Consider the following 12,500-nt stretch of genomic DNA (forward strand, 5'->3'; position numbering starts at 1 on the left):
AATATAAGTCATTGATTTGTTGGTGATAATAATTTAGAAGCGCTTATTTGTTGGAGTTAAAGTGCCTTAACCATGTGCAAAACACTTTAGGACGTGAGCTGTCGCTGTTACCACGTTGAAATATGTGTGGGTAGATTAAGCGAGAGCGCTCTCTGCTGGTTGAAAAAGATTACAGCACCTGGTATTCCCAGGCGGTCTCCCATCCAAGTACAAACCAGGCCCGACCCTGCTTAGCTTCCGAGATCAGACGAGATCGGGCGCATCCAGGCTGGTATGGCCATAAGCTGAAGCTGCAGCTTGAAATACTTCTTATATGGAGTTGAAGATAAGTCATATATTACAAGTCATTGATTTGTTGGTGATAATAATTTAGAAGCGCTTATTTGTCGGAGTTAAAGTGCCTTAACCATGTGAAAAACACTTTTGGACGTGAGCTGTCACTGTTACCACGTTGAAATATGTGTGGGTAGATTAAGCGAGAGCGCTCTCTGCTGGTTGAAAATGCTTACAGCACCTGGTATTCCCAGGCGGTCTCCCATCCAAGTACTAACCAGGACCGACCCTGCTTAGCTTCCGAGATCAGACGAGATCGGGCGCATCCAAGCTGGTATGGCCGTAAGCAGAAGCTGCAGCTTGAAATACCTCTTATATGGAGTTGAAGATAAGTCATAGAATATAAGTAATTGATTTGTTGGTTTTATTTGTTGGAGTTAAAGTGCCTTAACCATGTGCAAAACACTTTTGGACGTGAGCTGTCGCTCTTACCACGTTGAAATATGTGTGGGTAGATTAAGCGAGAGCGCTCTCTGCTGGTTGAAAAAGCTTAAAGCACCTGGTATTCCCAGGCGGTCTCCAATCCAAGTACTAACCAGGCCTGACCCTGCTTAGCTTCCGAGATCAGACGAGATCGGGCGCATCCAGGCTGGTATGGCCGTAAGCAGAAGCTGCAGCTTGAAATACCTCTTATATGGAGTTGAAGATAAGTCATAGAATATAAGTAATTGATTTGTTGGTTTTATTTGTTGGAGTTAAAGTGCCTTAACCATGTGCAAAACACTTTAGGACGTGAGCTGTCGCTGTTACCACGTTGAAATATGTGTGGGTAGATTAAGCGAGAGCGCTCTCTGCTGGTTGAAAAAGCTTACAGCACTTGGTATTCCCAGGCGGTCTCCCATCCAAGTACTAACCAGGCCCGACCCTGCTTAGCTTCCGAAATCAGACTAGATCTGGCGCATCCAGGCTGGTATGGTCGTTAGCAGAAGCTGCAGCTTGAAATACCTCTTATATGGAGTTGAAGATAAGTCATATAATATAAGTCATTGATTTGTTGGTGATAATAATTTAGAAGCGCTTATTTGTTGGAGTTAAAGTGCCTTAACCATGTGCAAAACACTTTAGGACGTGAGCTTTCGCTGTTACCACGTTGAAATATATGTGGGTAGATTAAGCGAGAGCGTTCTCTGCAGGTTGAAAAAGCTTACAGCACCTGGTATTCCCAGGCGGTCTCCCATCCAAGTACTAACCAGGCCCGACCCTGCTTAGCTTCCGAGATCAGACGAGATCGGGCGCATCCAGGCTGGTATGGCCGTAAGCAGAAGCTGCAGCTTGAAATACCTCTTGTATGGAGTTGAAGATAAGTCATAGAATATAAGTCATAGATTTGTTGGTTTTATTTGTTGGAGTTAAAGTGCCTTAACCATGTGCAAAACACTTTAGGACGTGAGCTGTCGCTGTTACCACGTTGAAATATGTGTGGGTAGATTAAGCGAGAGCGCTCTCTGCAGGTTGAAAAAGCTTACAGCACCTGGTATTCCCAGGCTGTCTCCCATCCAAGTACTAACCAGGCCCGACCCTGCTTAGCTTCCGAGATCAGACGAGATCAGGCCTATCCAGGCTGGTATGGCCGTTAGCAGAAGCTGCAGCTTGAAATACCTCTTATATGGAGTTGAAGATAAGTCATATAATATAAGTCATTGATTTGTTGGTGATAATAATTTAGAAGCGCTTATTTGTTGGAGTTAAAGTGCCTTAACCATGTGCAAAACACTTTAGGACGTGAGCTTTCGCTGTTACCACGTTGAAATATATGTGGTTAGATTAAGCGAGAGCGTTCTCTGCAGGTTGAAAAAGCTTACAGCACCTGGTATTCCCAGGCGGTCTCCCATCCAAGTACTAACCAGGCCCCACCCTGCTTAGCTTCCGAGATCAGACGAGATCGGGCGCATCCAGGCTGGTATGGCAGTAAGCAGAAGCTGCAGCTTGAAATACCTCTTGTATGGAGTTGAAGATAAGTCATAGAATATAAGTCATAGATTTGTTGTTTTTTTTTTTTGTAGTTAAAGTGCCTTAACCATGTGCAAAAGACTTTAGGACGTGAGCTGTCGCTGTTACCACGTTGAAATATGTGTGGGTAGATTAAGCGAGAGCGCTCTCTGCTGGTTGAAAAAGCTTACAGCACCCTGTATTCCCAGGCGGTCTCCCATCCAAGTACTAACCAGGCCCGACCCTGCTTAGCTTCCGAGATCAGATGAGATTGGACGCATCCAGGCTGGTATGGCCGTAAGCTGAAGCTGCAGCTTGAAATACCTCTTGTATGGAGTTGAAGATAAGTCATAGAATATAAGTCATAGATTTGTTTTTTTTATTTGTTGGAGTTAAAGTGCCTTAACCATGTGCAAAACACTTTAGGACGTGAGCTGTCGCTGTTACCACGTTGAAATATGTGTGGGTAGATTAAGCGAGAGCGTTCTCTGCTGGTTGAAAAAGCTTACAGCACCTGGTATTCCCAGGCGGTCTCCCATCCAAGTACTAACCAGGCCCGACCCTGCTTAGCTTCCGAGATCAGACGAGATCGGGCGCATCCAGGCTGGTATGGCCGTAAGCAGAAGCTGCAGCTTGAAATACCTCTTGTATGGAGTTGAAGATAAGTCATAGAATATAAGTCATAGATTTGTTGGTTTTATTTGTTGGAGTTAAAGTGCCTTAACCATGTGCAAAACACTTTAGGACGTGAGCTGTCGCTGTTACCACGTTGAAATATGTGTGGGTAGATTAAGCGAGAGCGCTCTCTGCAGGTTGAAAAAGCTTACAGCACCTGGTATTCCCAGGCTGTCTCCCATCCAAGTACTAACCAGGCCCGACCCTGCTTAGCTTCCGAGATCAGACGAGATCAGGCCTATCCAGGCTGGTATGGCCGTTAGCAGAAGCTGCAGCTTGAAATACCTCTTATATGGAGTTGAAGATAAGTCATATAATATAAGTCATTGATTTGTTGGTGATAATAATTTAGAAGCGCTTATTTGTTGGAGTTAAAGTGCCTTAACCATGTGCAAAACACTTTAGGACGTGAGCTTTCGCTGTTACCACGTTGAAATATATGTGGTTAGATTAAGCGAGAGCGTTCTCTGCAGGTTGAAAAAGCTTACAGCACCTGGTATTCCCAGGCGGTCTCCCATCCAAGTACTAACCAGGCCCCACCCTGCTTAGCTTCCGAGATCAGACGAGATCGGGCGCATCCAGGCTGGTATGGCAGTAAGCAGAAGCTGCAGCTTGAAATACCTCTTGTATGGAGTTGAAGATAAGTCATAGAATATAAGTCATAGATTTGTTGTTTTTTTTTTTTGTAGTTAAAGTGCCTTAACCATGTGCAAAAGACTTTAGGACGTGAGCTGTCGCTGTTACCACGTTGAAATATGTGTGGGTAGATTAAGCGAGAGCGCTCTCTGCTGGTTGAAAAAGCTTACAGCACCCTGTATTCCCAGGCGGTCTCCCATCCAAGTACTAACCAGGCCCGACCCTGCTTAGCTTCCGAGATCAGATGAGATTGGACGCATCCAGGCTGGTATGGCCGTAAGCTGAAGCTGCAGCTTGAAATACCTCTTGTATGGAGTTGAAGATAAGTCATAGAATATAAGTCATAGATTTGTTTTTTTTATTTGTTGGAGTTAAAGTGCCTTAACCATGTGCAAAACACTTTAGGACGTGAGCTGTCGCTGTTACCACGTTGAAATATGTGTGGGTAGATTAAGCGAGAGCGTTCTCTGCTGGTTGAAAAAGCTTACAGCACCTGGTATTCCCAGGCGGTCTCCCATCCAAGTACTAACCAGGCCCGACCCTGCTTAGCTTCCGAGATCAGACGAGATCGGGCGCATCCAGGCTGGTATGGCCGTAAGCAGAAGCTGCTGCTTGAAATACCTCTTATATGGAGTTGAAGATAAGTCATAGAATATAAGTCATTGATTTGTTGGTTTTATTTGTTGGAGTTAAAGTGCCTTAACCATGTGCCAAACACTTTAGGACGTGAGCTGTCGCTGTTACCACGTTGAAATATGTGTGGGTAGATTAAGCGTGAGCGCTCTCTGCTGGTTGAAAAAGCTTACAGCACCTGGTATTCCCAGGCGGTCTCCCATCCAAGTACTAACAAGGCCCGACCCTGCTTAGCTTCCGAGATCAGACGAGATCGGGCGCATCCAGGCTGGTATGGCCGTAAGCAGAAGCTGCAGCTTGAAATACCTCTTATATGGAGTTGAAGATAAGTCATAGAATATAAGTCATTGATTTGTTGGTTTTATTTGTTGGAGTTAAAGTGCCTTAACCATGTGCAAAACACTTTAGGACGTGAGCTGTCGCTGTTACCACGTTGAAATATGTGTGGCTAGATTAAGCGAGACCGTTCTCTGCTGGTTGAAAAAGCTTACAGCACCTGGTATTCCCAGGCGGTCTCCCATCCAAGTACTAACCAGGCCCGACCCTGCTTAGCTTCCGAGATCAGACGAGATCGGGCGCATCCAGGCTGGTATGGCCGTAAGCAGAAGCTGCAGCTTGAAATACTTCTTATATGGAGTTGAAGATAAGTATATAATACAAGTCATTGATTTGTTGGTGATAATAATTTAGAAGCGCTTATTTGTTGGAGTTAAAGTGCCTTAACCATGTGCAAAACACTTTAGGACGTGAGCTGTCGCTGTTACCACGTTGAAATATGTGTGGGTAGATTAAGCGAGAGCGCTCTCTGCTGGTTGAAAAAGCTTACAGCACCTGGTATTCCCAGGCGGTCTCCCATCCAAGTATTAACCAGGCCCGACCCTGCTTAGCTTCCGAGATCAGACGAGATCGGGCGCATCCAGGCTGGTATGGCCGTAAGCAGAAGCTGCTGCTTGAAATACCTCTTATATGGAGTTGAAGATAAGTCATAGAATATAAGTCATTGATTTGTTGGTTTTATTTGTTGGAGTTAAAGTGCCTTAACCATGTGCAAAACACTTTAGGACGTGAGCTGTCGCTGTTACCACGTTGAAATATGTGTGGGTAGATTAAGCGTGAGCGCTCTCTGCTGGTTGAAAAAGCTTACAGCACCTGGTATTCCCAGGCGGTCTCCCATCCAAGTACTAACCAGGCCCGACCCTGCTTAGCTTCCGAGATCAGACGAGATCGGGCGCATCCAGGCTGGTATGGCCGTAAGCAGAAGCTGCAGCTTGAAATACCTCTGATATGGAGTTGAAGATAAGTCATAGAATATAAGTCATTGATTTGTTGGTTTTATTTGTTGGAGTTAAAGTGCCTTAACCATGTGCAAAACACTTTAGGACGTGAGCTGTCGCTGTTACCACGTTGAAATATGTGTGGGTAGATTAAGCGAGAGCGCTCTCTGCTGGTTGAAAAAGCTTACAGCACCTGGTATTCCCAGGCGGTCTCCCATCCAAGTACTAACCAGGCCCGACCCTGCTTAGCTTCCGAGATCAGACGAGATCGGGCGCATCCAGGCTGGTATGGCCGTAAGCTGAAGCTGCAGCTTGAAATACTTCTTATATGGAGTTGAAGATAAGTATATAATACAAGTCATTGATTTGTTGGTGATAATAATTTAGAAGCGCTTATTTGTTGGAGTTAAAGTGCCTTAACCATGTGCAAAACACTTTAGGACGTGAGCTGTCGCTGTTACCACGTTGAAATATGTGTGGGTAGATTAAGCGAGAGCGCTCTCTGCTGGTTGAAAAAGCTTACAGCACCTGGTATTCCCAGGCGGTCTCCCATCCAAGTACTAACCAGGCCCGACCCTGCTTAGCTTCCGAGATCAGACGAGATCGGGCGCATCCAGGCTGGTATGGCCGTAAGCAGAAGCTGCAGCTTGAAATACCTCTTATAGGGAGTTGAAGATAAGTCATAGAATATAAGTCATTGATTTGTTGGTTTTATTTGTTTGAGTTAAAGTGCCTTAACCATGTGCAAAACACTTTAGGACGTGAGCTGTCGCTGTTACCACGTTGAAATATGTGTGTGTAGATTAAGCGAGAGCGCTCTCTGCTGGTTGAAAAAGCTTACAGCACCTGGTATTCCCAGGCGGTTTCCCATCCAAGTACTAACCAGGCCCGACCCTGCTTAACTTCCGAGATCAGACGAGATCGGGCTCATCCAGGCTGGTATGGCCGTAAGCAGAAGCTGCAGCTTGAAATACCTCTTATATGGAGTTGAAGATAAGTCATAGAATATAAGTCATTGATCTGTTGGTTTTATTTGTTGGAGTTAAGGTGCCTTAACCATGTGCAAAACACTTTAGGACGTGAGCTGTCGCAGTTACCACGTTGAAATATGTGTGGGTAGATTAAGCGAGAGCGTTCTCTGCTGGTTGAAAAAGCATACAGCACCTGGTATTCCCAGGCGGTCTCCCATCCAAGTACTAACCAGGCCCGACCCTGCTTAGCTTCCGAGATCAGACGAGATCGGGCGCATCGAGGCTGGTATGGCCGTAAGCTGAAGCTGCAGCTTGAAATACCTCTTATATGGAGTTGAAGATAAGTCATATAATATAAGTCATTGATTTGTTGGTGATAATAATTTAGAAGCGCTTATTTGTTGGAGTTAAAGTGCCTTAACCATGTGCAAAACACTTTAGGACGTGAGCTGTCGCTGTTACCACGTTGAAATATGTGTGGGTAGATTAAGCGAGAGCGCTCTCTGCTGGTTGAAAATGCTTACAGCACCTGGTATTCCCAGGCGGTCTCCCATCCAAGTACTAACCGGGCCCGACCCTGCTTAGCTTCCGAGATCAGACAAGATCGGGCGCATCCAGGCTGGTATGGCCGTAAGCAGAAGCTGCTGCTTGAAATACCTCTTATATGGAGTTGAAGATAAGTCATATAATATAAGTCATTGATTTGTTGGTGATAATAATTTAGAAGCGCTTATTTGTTGGAGTTAAAGTGCCTTAACCATGTGAAAAACACTTTTGGACGTGAGCTGTCGCTGTTACCACGTTGAAATATGTGTGGGTAGATTAAGCGAGAGCGCTCTCTGCTGGTTGAAAAAGCTTACAGCACCTTGTATTCCCAGGCGGTCTCCCATCCAAGTACTAACCAGGCCCGACCCTGCTTAGCTTCCGAGATCAGACGAGATCGGGCGCATCCAGGCTGGTATGGCCGTAAGCAGAAGCTGCAGCTTGAAATACCTCTTATATGGAGTTGAAGATGGGTCATAGAATATAAGTCATTGATTTGTTGGTTTTATTTGTTGGAGTTAAAGTGCCTTAACCATGTGCAAAACACTTTTGGACGTGAGCTGTCGCTCTTACCACGTTGAAATATGTGTGGGTAGATTAAGCGAGAGCGCTCTCTGCTGGTTGAAAAAGCTTGCAGCCCCTGGTATTCCCAGGCGGTCTCCCATCCAAGTACTAACCAGGCCCTACCCTGCTTAGCTTCCGAGATCAGACGAGATCGGGCGCATCCAGGCTGGTATGGCCATAAGCTGAAGCTGCAGCTTGAAATACTTCTTATATGGAGTTGAAGATAAGTCATATAATATAAGTCATTGATTTGTTGGTGATAATAATTTAGAAGCGCTTATTTGTTGGAGTTAAAGTGCCTTAACCATGTGAAAAACACTTTTGGACGTGAGCTGTCGCTGTTACCACGTTGAAATATGTGTGGGTAGATTAAGCGAGAGCGCTCTCTGCTGGTTGAAAAAGCTTACAGCACCTGGTATTCCAAGGCGGTCTCCCATCCAACTACTAACCAGGCCCGACCCTGCTTAGCTTCCGAGATCAGACGAGATCGGGCGCATCCAGGCTGGTATGGCCGTAAGCAGAAGCTGCAGCTTGAAATACCTCTTATATGGAGTTGAAGATAAGTCATAGAATATAAGTCATTGATTTGTTGGTTTTATTTGTTGGAGTTAAAGTGCCTTAACCATGTGCAAAACACTTTAGGACGTGAGCTGTTGCTGTTACCACGTTGAAATATGTGTGGGTAGATTAAGCGAGAGCGCTCTCTGCTGGTTGAAAATGCTTACAGCACCTGGTATTCCCAGGCGGTCTCCCATCCAAGTACTAACCAGGCCCGACCCTGCTTAGCTTCCGAGATCAGACGAGATCGGGCGCATCCAGGCTGGTATGGCCGTAAGCAGAAGCTGCTGCTTGAAATACCTCTTATATGGAGTTGAAGATAAGTCATATAATATAAGTCATTGATTTGTTGGTGATAATAATTTAGAAGCGTTTATTTGTTGGAGTTAAAGTGCCTTAACCATGTGAAAAACACTTTTGGACGTGAGCTGTCGCTGTTACCACGTTGAAATATGTGTGGGTAGATTAAGCGAGAGCGCTCTCTGCTGGTTGAAAATGCTTACAGCACCTGGTATTCCCAGGCGTTCTCCCATCCAAGTACTAACCAGGCCCGACCCTGCTTAGCTTCCGAGATCAGACGAGATCGGGCGCATCCAGGCTGGTATGGCCGTAAGCTGAAGCTGCAGCTTGAAATACTTCTTATATGGAGTTGAAGATAAGTATATAATACAAGTCATTGATTTGTTGGTGATAATAATTTAGAAGCGCTTATTTGTTGGAGTTAAAGTGCCTTAACCATGTGCAAAACACTTTAGGACGTGAGCTGTCGCTGTTACCACGTTGAAATATGTGTGGGTAGATTAAGCGAGAGCGCTCTCTGCTGGTTGAAAATGCTTACAGCACCTGGTATTCCCAGGCGGTCTCCCATCCAAGTACTAACCAGGCCCGACCCTGCTTAGCTTCCGAGATCAGACGAGATCGGGCGCATCCAGGCTGGTATGGCCGTAAGCAGTAGCTGCTGCTTGAAATACCTCTTATATGGAGTTGAAGATAAGTCATATAATATAAGTCATTGATTTGTTGGTGATAATAATTTAGAAGCACTTATTTGTTGGAGTTAAAGTGCCTTAACCATGTGCAAAACACTTTAGGACGTGAGCTGTCGCTGTTACCACGTTGAAATATGTGTGGGTAGATTAAGCGAGAGCGCTCTCTGCTGGTTGAAAAAGCTTACAGCACCTGTGTTGTGCAACTCATAGGTAGCTTGGCTGTCCAGTTATCAAGGCTAATGATAATTCTATTAAAGAATTATTAATAATTAATAAAGTTGACTATTTATCAAATTGTATTATCAAAAATGATAATTCTCGTAGGGGCACCACCGCCGGGGCCTTACTCCGGTGGAATTCGATAACTAAAACAGCAGAAAATCAGTCTCATATGCTTTTTGAATTATCCTGCAGAACAGCAAATCTTACAGAATAACAGTGAAGGCGTGATGTCCGAACACTAGGCTCTGCTTAAACAAATCAATTTGTGACCAAATCTTGCATGAAATAACAACCACTCATAAAGAAATCAATCAGAATTTATTTACATACGGGTATCAAAAGGGATGTAAATAACTACCCGAATAAATCTGATGGCACACGACATTATTATAAAACCATTAACTAACAAGAAAAACAACAATCAATAAAATGAAACATAAACGTTAAATGCATGGAATGAAAAGAAAAGAATCAAATGTAATAATAATAAAGATGATAAAGAACACAATAATGATAACGTACAGTAATACGCATACAGTAATCTCATTAAACATAAGTTCAGCTTTACACCGTTCTAACTGACTGATCGCCCAAACGCCACCTCACGTCTCCTCTGGATTCTGGATCTGCGGGCTCTGTCGGTGGTGACCGGGTTCCTGCCGGGGTTCCCGGTGTCGGAGAGGTCCGGTTCAGCTTTGACCCCACCGCCGATCGCTTCTGGCGGGGATGCTCCGATAGCGAGCGGTCCCTCAGTCTCTGTCCTGCTCCTACTTCAAAAAGAAAAGGGCAACAGTTGCTGCAGCGGCGCCTCACGCCGGCTCTCTGGTCCTGACCGCGGCCTCAACACCGGCCTCGTTGCGACGGGGGGGCCGGTTCCTCCTTCGGAACGTCGGCTCACGTCCCTTGTGTGTCGCAGGGCTGCGGGAGGGGTTTGCGGGTCCAAGGCTGGAGCTTCTACAGCGGGTTCTGGCGGAGCAATCTTCCTGGACGCACGGTCCCTGGTGTGGAGAAAGTGCTCAAAGGAAGAAAGGAGTTAGCAGACAGAAAGAGTTGAGAGCGCCGTGCTCTGGTATCGGATTTTACGCCCGGCCTGTTAATGCAGGTCCGGAACGGCTCCCCCCCCACCCCAGGCTCTCGGGGAGTAGATGCGGCAGCGGCTGCACCGTCGGCAGGCACGTCTTGTCCGGTCCGCTGGCTGAGGGAGAGAGTGAGCACTGGGCAGGAAGGGAGCTTTTGAGTTTCGCGGGCTGCGTGATGTCACCAGCCCCTGGCAAGTGATTGGGTGCTTCCCGCTTTTGGGCTTGGGGCGGTTTTACTGAGAGGGACAGTCCCCCCCTTCAGAGCTTGCTTCCTGGGGCTCCATTTAGTCTGACCCCCCCTGGTGTCGTCACCCCAGGGAGTCTGTCCCTGGTCCCTTTGCGTTGTCTTTTCCTTTGTTCCTCCAGGTCTGGCAGGAACCCTGCTGGGTTTGTGGGGGCTATACTGCGCCTGACCCCCCTCCCAGGTGTCGTAAACCCCATGGAGTCTGTTATCTGGTCTGGAGTCATGCAGCATAAACTTTGGCTTGGCTTCGGCCCTTTACTGGCCCAAGAGAAATGTTCACCCACTCACATATGTCATGAATTCATAATCATATTAGTCCAATAGTCCAACACCTGGTATTCCCAGGCGGTCTCCCATCCAAGTACTAACCAGGCCCGACCCTGCTTAGCTTCCGAGATCAGATGAGATCAGGCGCATCCAGGCTGGTATGGCCGTAAGCAGAATCTGCTGCTTGAAATACCTCTTATATGGAGTTGAAGATAAGTCATAGAATATAAGTCATTGATTTCTTGGTGATAAGAATTTAGAAGCGCTTATTTGTTGGAGTTAAAGTGCCTTAACCATGTGCAAAACACTTTAGGACATGAGCTGTCGCTGTTACCACGTTGAAATTTGTGTGGGTAGATTAAGCGAGAGCGCTCTCTGCTGGTTGAAAATGCTTACAGCACCTGGTATTCCCAGGCGGTCTCCCATCCAAGTACTAACCAGGCCCGACCCTGCTTAGCTTCCGAGATCAGATGAGATCGGGCGCATCCAGGCTGGTATGGCCGTAAGCAGAAGCTGCAGCTTGAAATACCTCTGATATGGAGTTGAAGATAAGTCATAGAATATAAGTCATTGATTTGTTGGTTTTATTTGTTGGAGTTAAAGTGCCTTAACCATGTGCAAAACACTTTAGGACGTGAGCTGTCGCTGTTACCACGTTGAAATATGTGTGGGTAGATTAAGCGTGAGCGCTCTCTGCTGGTTGAAAAAGCTTACAGCACCTGGTATTCCCAGGCGGTCTCCCATCCAAGTACTAACAAGGCCTGACCCTGCTTAGCTTCCGAGATCAGACGAGATCGGGCGCATTCAGGCTGGTATGGGCGTAAGCAGAAGCTGCAGCTTGAAATACCTATTATATGGAGTTGAAGATAAGTCATAGAATATAAGTCATTGATTTGTTGGTTTTATTTGTTGGAGTTAAAGTGCCTTAACCATGTGCAAAACACTTTAGGACGTGAGCTGTCGCTGTTACCACGTTGAAATATGTGTGGCTAGATTAAGCAAGACCGTTCTCTGCTGGTTGAAAAAGCTTACAGCACCTGGTATTCCCAGTCGGTCTCCCATCCAAGTACTAACCAGGCCCGACCCTGCTTAGCTTCCGAGATCAGACTAGATCGGGCTCATCCAGGCTGGTATGGCCGTAAGCAGAAGCTGCAGCTTGAAATACCTCTGATATGGAGTTGAAGATAAGTCATAGAATATAAGTCATTGATTTGTTGGTTTTATTTGTTGGAGTTAAAGTGCCTTAACCATGTGCAAAACACTTTAGGACGTGAGCTGTCGCTCTTACCACGTTGAAATATATGTGGGTAGATTAAGCGAGAGCGCTCTCTGCTGGTTGAAAAAGCTTACAGCACCTGGTATTCCCAGGCGGTCTCCCATCCAAGTACTAACCAGGCCCTACGCTGCTTAGCTTCCGAGATCAGACGAGATCGGGCGCATCCAGGCTGGTATGGCCATAAGCCGAAGCTGCAGCTTGAAATACTTCTTATATGGAGTTGAAGATAAGTCATATAATACAAGTCATTGATTTGTTGGTGATAATAATTTAGAAGCGCTTATTTGTTGGAGTTAAAGTGCCTTAA

At 46.0% G+C, this 12,500-nt stretch overlaps 28 non-coding genes and 5 pseudogenes across 28 annotated transcripts; all 33 read right to left on the reverse strand.

The window, feature by feature from the left end:
* Nucleotides 1–166: 166 nt before the first annotated feature.
* LOC133427713 (5S ribosomal RNA) lies at nucleotides 167–285 on the reverse strand. The gene has a single exon (XR_009772911.1). It is a non-coding gene; the product is annotated as a 5S ribosomal RNA (ribosomal RNA).
* A 217-nt stretch (nucleotides 286–502) lies between these two features.
* Nucleotides 503–621, reverse strand: LOC133427707 (5S ribosomal RNA). The gene has a single exon (XR_009772905.1). It is a non-coding gene; the product is annotated as a 5S ribosomal RNA (ribosomal RNA).
* Nucleotides 622–820: 199 nt separating this feature from the next.
* LOC133427876 (5S ribosomal RNA) lies at nucleotides 821–939 on the reverse strand (annotated as a pseudogene).
* A 199-nt stretch (nucleotides 940–1,138) lies between these two features.
* LOC133427900 (5S ribosomal RNA) lies at nucleotides 1,139–1,257 on the reverse strand (annotated as a pseudogene).
* Nucleotides 1,258–1,474: 217 nt separating this feature from the next.
* Nucleotides 1,475–1,593, reverse strand: LOC133427712 (5S ribosomal RNA). The gene has a single exon (XR_009772910.1). It is a non-coding gene; the product is annotated as a 5S ribosomal RNA (ribosomal RNA).
* A 199-nt stretch (nucleotides 1,594–1,792) lies between these two features.
* On the reverse strand, nucleotides 1,793–1,911 carry LOC133427887 (5S ribosomal RNA; annotated as a pseudogene).
* A 217-nt stretch (nucleotides 1,912–2,128) lies between these two features.
* On the reverse strand, nucleotides 2,129–2,247 carry LOC133427595 (5S ribosomal RNA). The gene has a single exon (XR_009772801.1). It is a non-coding gene; the product is annotated as a 5S ribosomal RNA (ribosomal RNA).
* A 199-nt stretch (nucleotides 2,248–2,446) lies between these two features.
* Nucleotides 2,447–2,565, reverse strand: LOC133427862 (5S ribosomal RNA). Its single transcript, XR_009773056.1, has one exon. It is a non-coding gene; the product is annotated as a 5S ribosomal RNA (ribosomal RNA).
* Nucleotides 2,566–2,764: 199 nt separating this feature from the next.
* On the reverse strand, nucleotides 2,765–2,883 carry LOC133427724 (5S ribosomal RNA). Its single transcript, XR_009772921.1, has one exon. It is a non-coding gene; the product is annotated as a 5S ribosomal RNA (ribosomal RNA).
* Nucleotides 2,884–3,082: 199 nt separating this feature from the next.
* LOC133427888 (5S ribosomal RNA) lies at nucleotides 3,083–3,201 on the reverse strand (annotated as a pseudogene).
* A 217-nt stretch (nucleotides 3,202–3,418) lies between these two features.
* Nucleotides 3,419–3,537, reverse strand: LOC133427597 (5S ribosomal RNA). The gene has a single exon (XR_009772802.1). It is a non-coding gene; the product is annotated as a 5S ribosomal RNA (ribosomal RNA).
* A 199-nt stretch (nucleotides 3,538–3,736) lies between these two features.
* LOC133427863 (5S ribosomal RNA) lies at nucleotides 3,737–3,855 on the reverse strand. The gene has a single exon (XR_009773057.1). It is a non-coding gene; the product is annotated as a 5S ribosomal RNA (ribosomal RNA).
* A 199-nt stretch (nucleotides 3,856–4,054) lies between these two features.
* LOC133427735 (5S ribosomal RNA) lies at nucleotides 4,055–4,173 on the reverse strand. Its single transcript, XR_009772932.1, has one exon. It is a non-coding gene; the product is annotated as a 5S ribosomal RNA (ribosomal RNA).
* A 199-nt stretch (nucleotides 4,174–4,372) lies between these two features.
* On the reverse strand, nucleotides 4,373–4,491 carry LOC133427668 (5S ribosomal RNA). The gene has a single exon (XR_009772868.1). It is a non-coding gene; the product is annotated as a 5S ribosomal RNA (ribosomal RNA).
* Nucleotides 4,492–4,690: 199 nt separating this feature from the next.
* On the reverse strand, nucleotides 4,691–4,809 carry LOC133427747 (5S ribosomal RNA). The gene has a single exon (XR_009772943.1). It is a non-coding gene; the product is annotated as a 5S ribosomal RNA (ribosomal RNA).
* A 216-nt stretch (nucleotides 4,810–5,025) lies between these two features.
* On the reverse strand, nucleotides 5,026–5,144 carry LOC133427587 (5S ribosomal RNA). The gene has a single exon (XR_009772793.1). It is a non-coding gene; the product is annotated as a 5S ribosomal RNA (ribosomal RNA).
* A 199-nt stretch (nucleotides 5,145–5,343) lies between these two features.
* On the reverse strand, nucleotides 5,344–5,462 carry LOC133427759 (5S ribosomal RNA). The gene has a single exon (XR_009772954.1). It is a non-coding gene; the product is annotated as a 5S ribosomal RNA (ribosomal RNA).
* A 199-nt stretch (nucleotides 5,463–5,661) lies between these two features.
* On the reverse strand, nucleotides 5,662–5,780 carry LOC133427770 (5S ribosomal RNA). Its single transcript, XR_009772965.1, has one exon. It is a non-coding gene; the product is annotated as a 5S ribosomal RNA (ribosomal RNA).
* Nucleotides 5,781–5,996: 216 nt separating this feature from the next.
* LOC133427781 (5S ribosomal RNA) lies at nucleotides 5,997–6,115 on the reverse strand. Its single transcript, XR_009772976.1, has one exon. It is a non-coding gene; the product is annotated as a 5S ribosomal RNA (ribosomal RNA).
* A 199-nt stretch (nucleotides 6,116–6,314) lies between these two features.
* LOC133427644 (5S ribosomal RNA) lies at nucleotides 6,315–6,433 on the reverse strand. The gene has a single exon (XR_009772847.1). It is a non-coding gene; the product is annotated as a 5S ribosomal RNA (ribosomal RNA).
* Nucleotides 6,434–6,632: 199 nt separating this feature from the next.
* Nucleotides 6,633–6,751, reverse strand: LOC133427729 (5S ribosomal RNA). Its single transcript, XR_009772926.1, has one exon. It is a non-coding gene; the product is annotated as a 5S ribosomal RNA (ribosomal RNA).
* A 217-nt stretch (nucleotides 6,752–6,968) lies between these two features.
* Nucleotides 6,969–7,087, reverse strand: LOC133427647 (5S ribosomal RNA). The gene has a single exon (XR_009772850.1). It is a non-coding gene; the product is annotated as a 5S ribosomal RNA (ribosomal RNA).
* A 217-nt stretch (nucleotides 7,088–7,304) lies between these two features.
* On the reverse strand, nucleotides 7,305–7,423 carry LOC133427685 (5S ribosomal RNA). The gene has a single exon (XR_009772884.1). It is a non-coding gene; the product is annotated as a 5S ribosomal RNA (ribosomal RNA).
* A 199-nt stretch (nucleotides 7,424–7,622) lies between these two features.
* Nucleotides 7,623–7,741, reverse strand: LOC133427767 (5S ribosomal RNA). Its single transcript, XR_009772962.1, has one exon. It is a non-coding gene; the product is annotated as a 5S ribosomal RNA (ribosomal RNA).
* A 217-nt stretch (nucleotides 7,742–7,958) lies between these two features.
* LOC133427693 (5S ribosomal RNA) lies at nucleotides 7,959–8,077 on the reverse strand. The gene has a single exon (XR_009772892.1). It is a non-coding gene; the product is annotated as a 5S ribosomal RNA (ribosomal RNA).
* A 199-nt stretch (nucleotides 8,078–8,276) lies between these two features.
* Nucleotides 8,277–8,395, reverse strand: LOC133427481 (5S ribosomal RNA). The gene has a single exon (XR_009772692.1). It is a non-coding gene; the product is annotated as a 5S ribosomal RNA (ribosomal RNA).
* Nucleotides 8,396–8,612: 217 nt separating this feature from the next.
* On the reverse strand, nucleotides 8,613–8,731 carry LOC133427723 (5S ribosomal RNA). Its single transcript, XR_009772920.1, has one exon. It is a non-coding gene; the product is annotated as a 5S ribosomal RNA (ribosomal RNA).
* Nucleotides 8,732–8,947: 216 nt separating this feature from the next.
* Nucleotides 8,948–9,066, reverse strand: LOC133427482 (5S ribosomal RNA). Its single transcript, XR_009772693.1, has one exon. It is a non-coding gene; the product is annotated as a 5S ribosomal RNA (ribosomal RNA).
* Nucleotides 9,067–10,970: 1,904 nt separating this feature from the next.
* LOC133427891 (5S ribosomal RNA) lies at nucleotides 10,971–11,089 on the reverse strand (annotated as a pseudogene).
* A 217-nt stretch (nucleotides 11,090–11,306) lies between these two features.
* On the reverse strand, nucleotides 11,307–11,425 carry LOC133427465 (5S ribosomal RNA). The gene has a single exon (XR_009772677.1). It is a non-coding gene; the product is annotated as a 5S ribosomal RNA (ribosomal RNA).
* Nucleotides 11,426–11,624: 199 nt separating this feature from the next.
* On the reverse strand, nucleotides 11,625–11,743 carry LOC133427873 (5S ribosomal RNA). Its single transcript, XR_009773067.1, has one exon. It is a non-coding gene; the product is annotated as a 5S ribosomal RNA (ribosomal RNA).
* A 199-nt stretch (nucleotides 11,744–11,942) lies between these two features.
* On the reverse strand, nucleotides 11,943–12,061 carry LOC133427847 (5S ribosomal RNA). Its single transcript, XR_009773041.1, has one exon. It is a non-coding gene; the product is annotated as a 5S ribosomal RNA (ribosomal RNA).
* Nucleotides 12,062–12,260: 199 nt separating this feature from the next.
* LOC133427652 (5S ribosomal RNA) lies at nucleotides 12,261–12,379 on the reverse strand. The gene has a single exon (XR_009772855.1). It is a non-coding gene; the product is annotated as a 5S ribosomal RNA (ribosomal RNA).
* Between the last annotated feature and the right edge of the window lie 121 nt (nucleotides 12,380–12,500).

Source organism: Cololabis saira, unplaced genomic scaffold (assembly GCF_033807715.1).
Source record: "Cololabis saira isolate AMF1-May2022 unplaced genomic scaffold, fColSai1.1 scf028, whole genome shotgun sequence".
Taxonomy (NCBI): domain Eukaryota; kingdom Metazoa; phylum Chordata; class Actinopteri; order Beloniformes; family Belonidae; genus Cololabis; species Cololabis saira.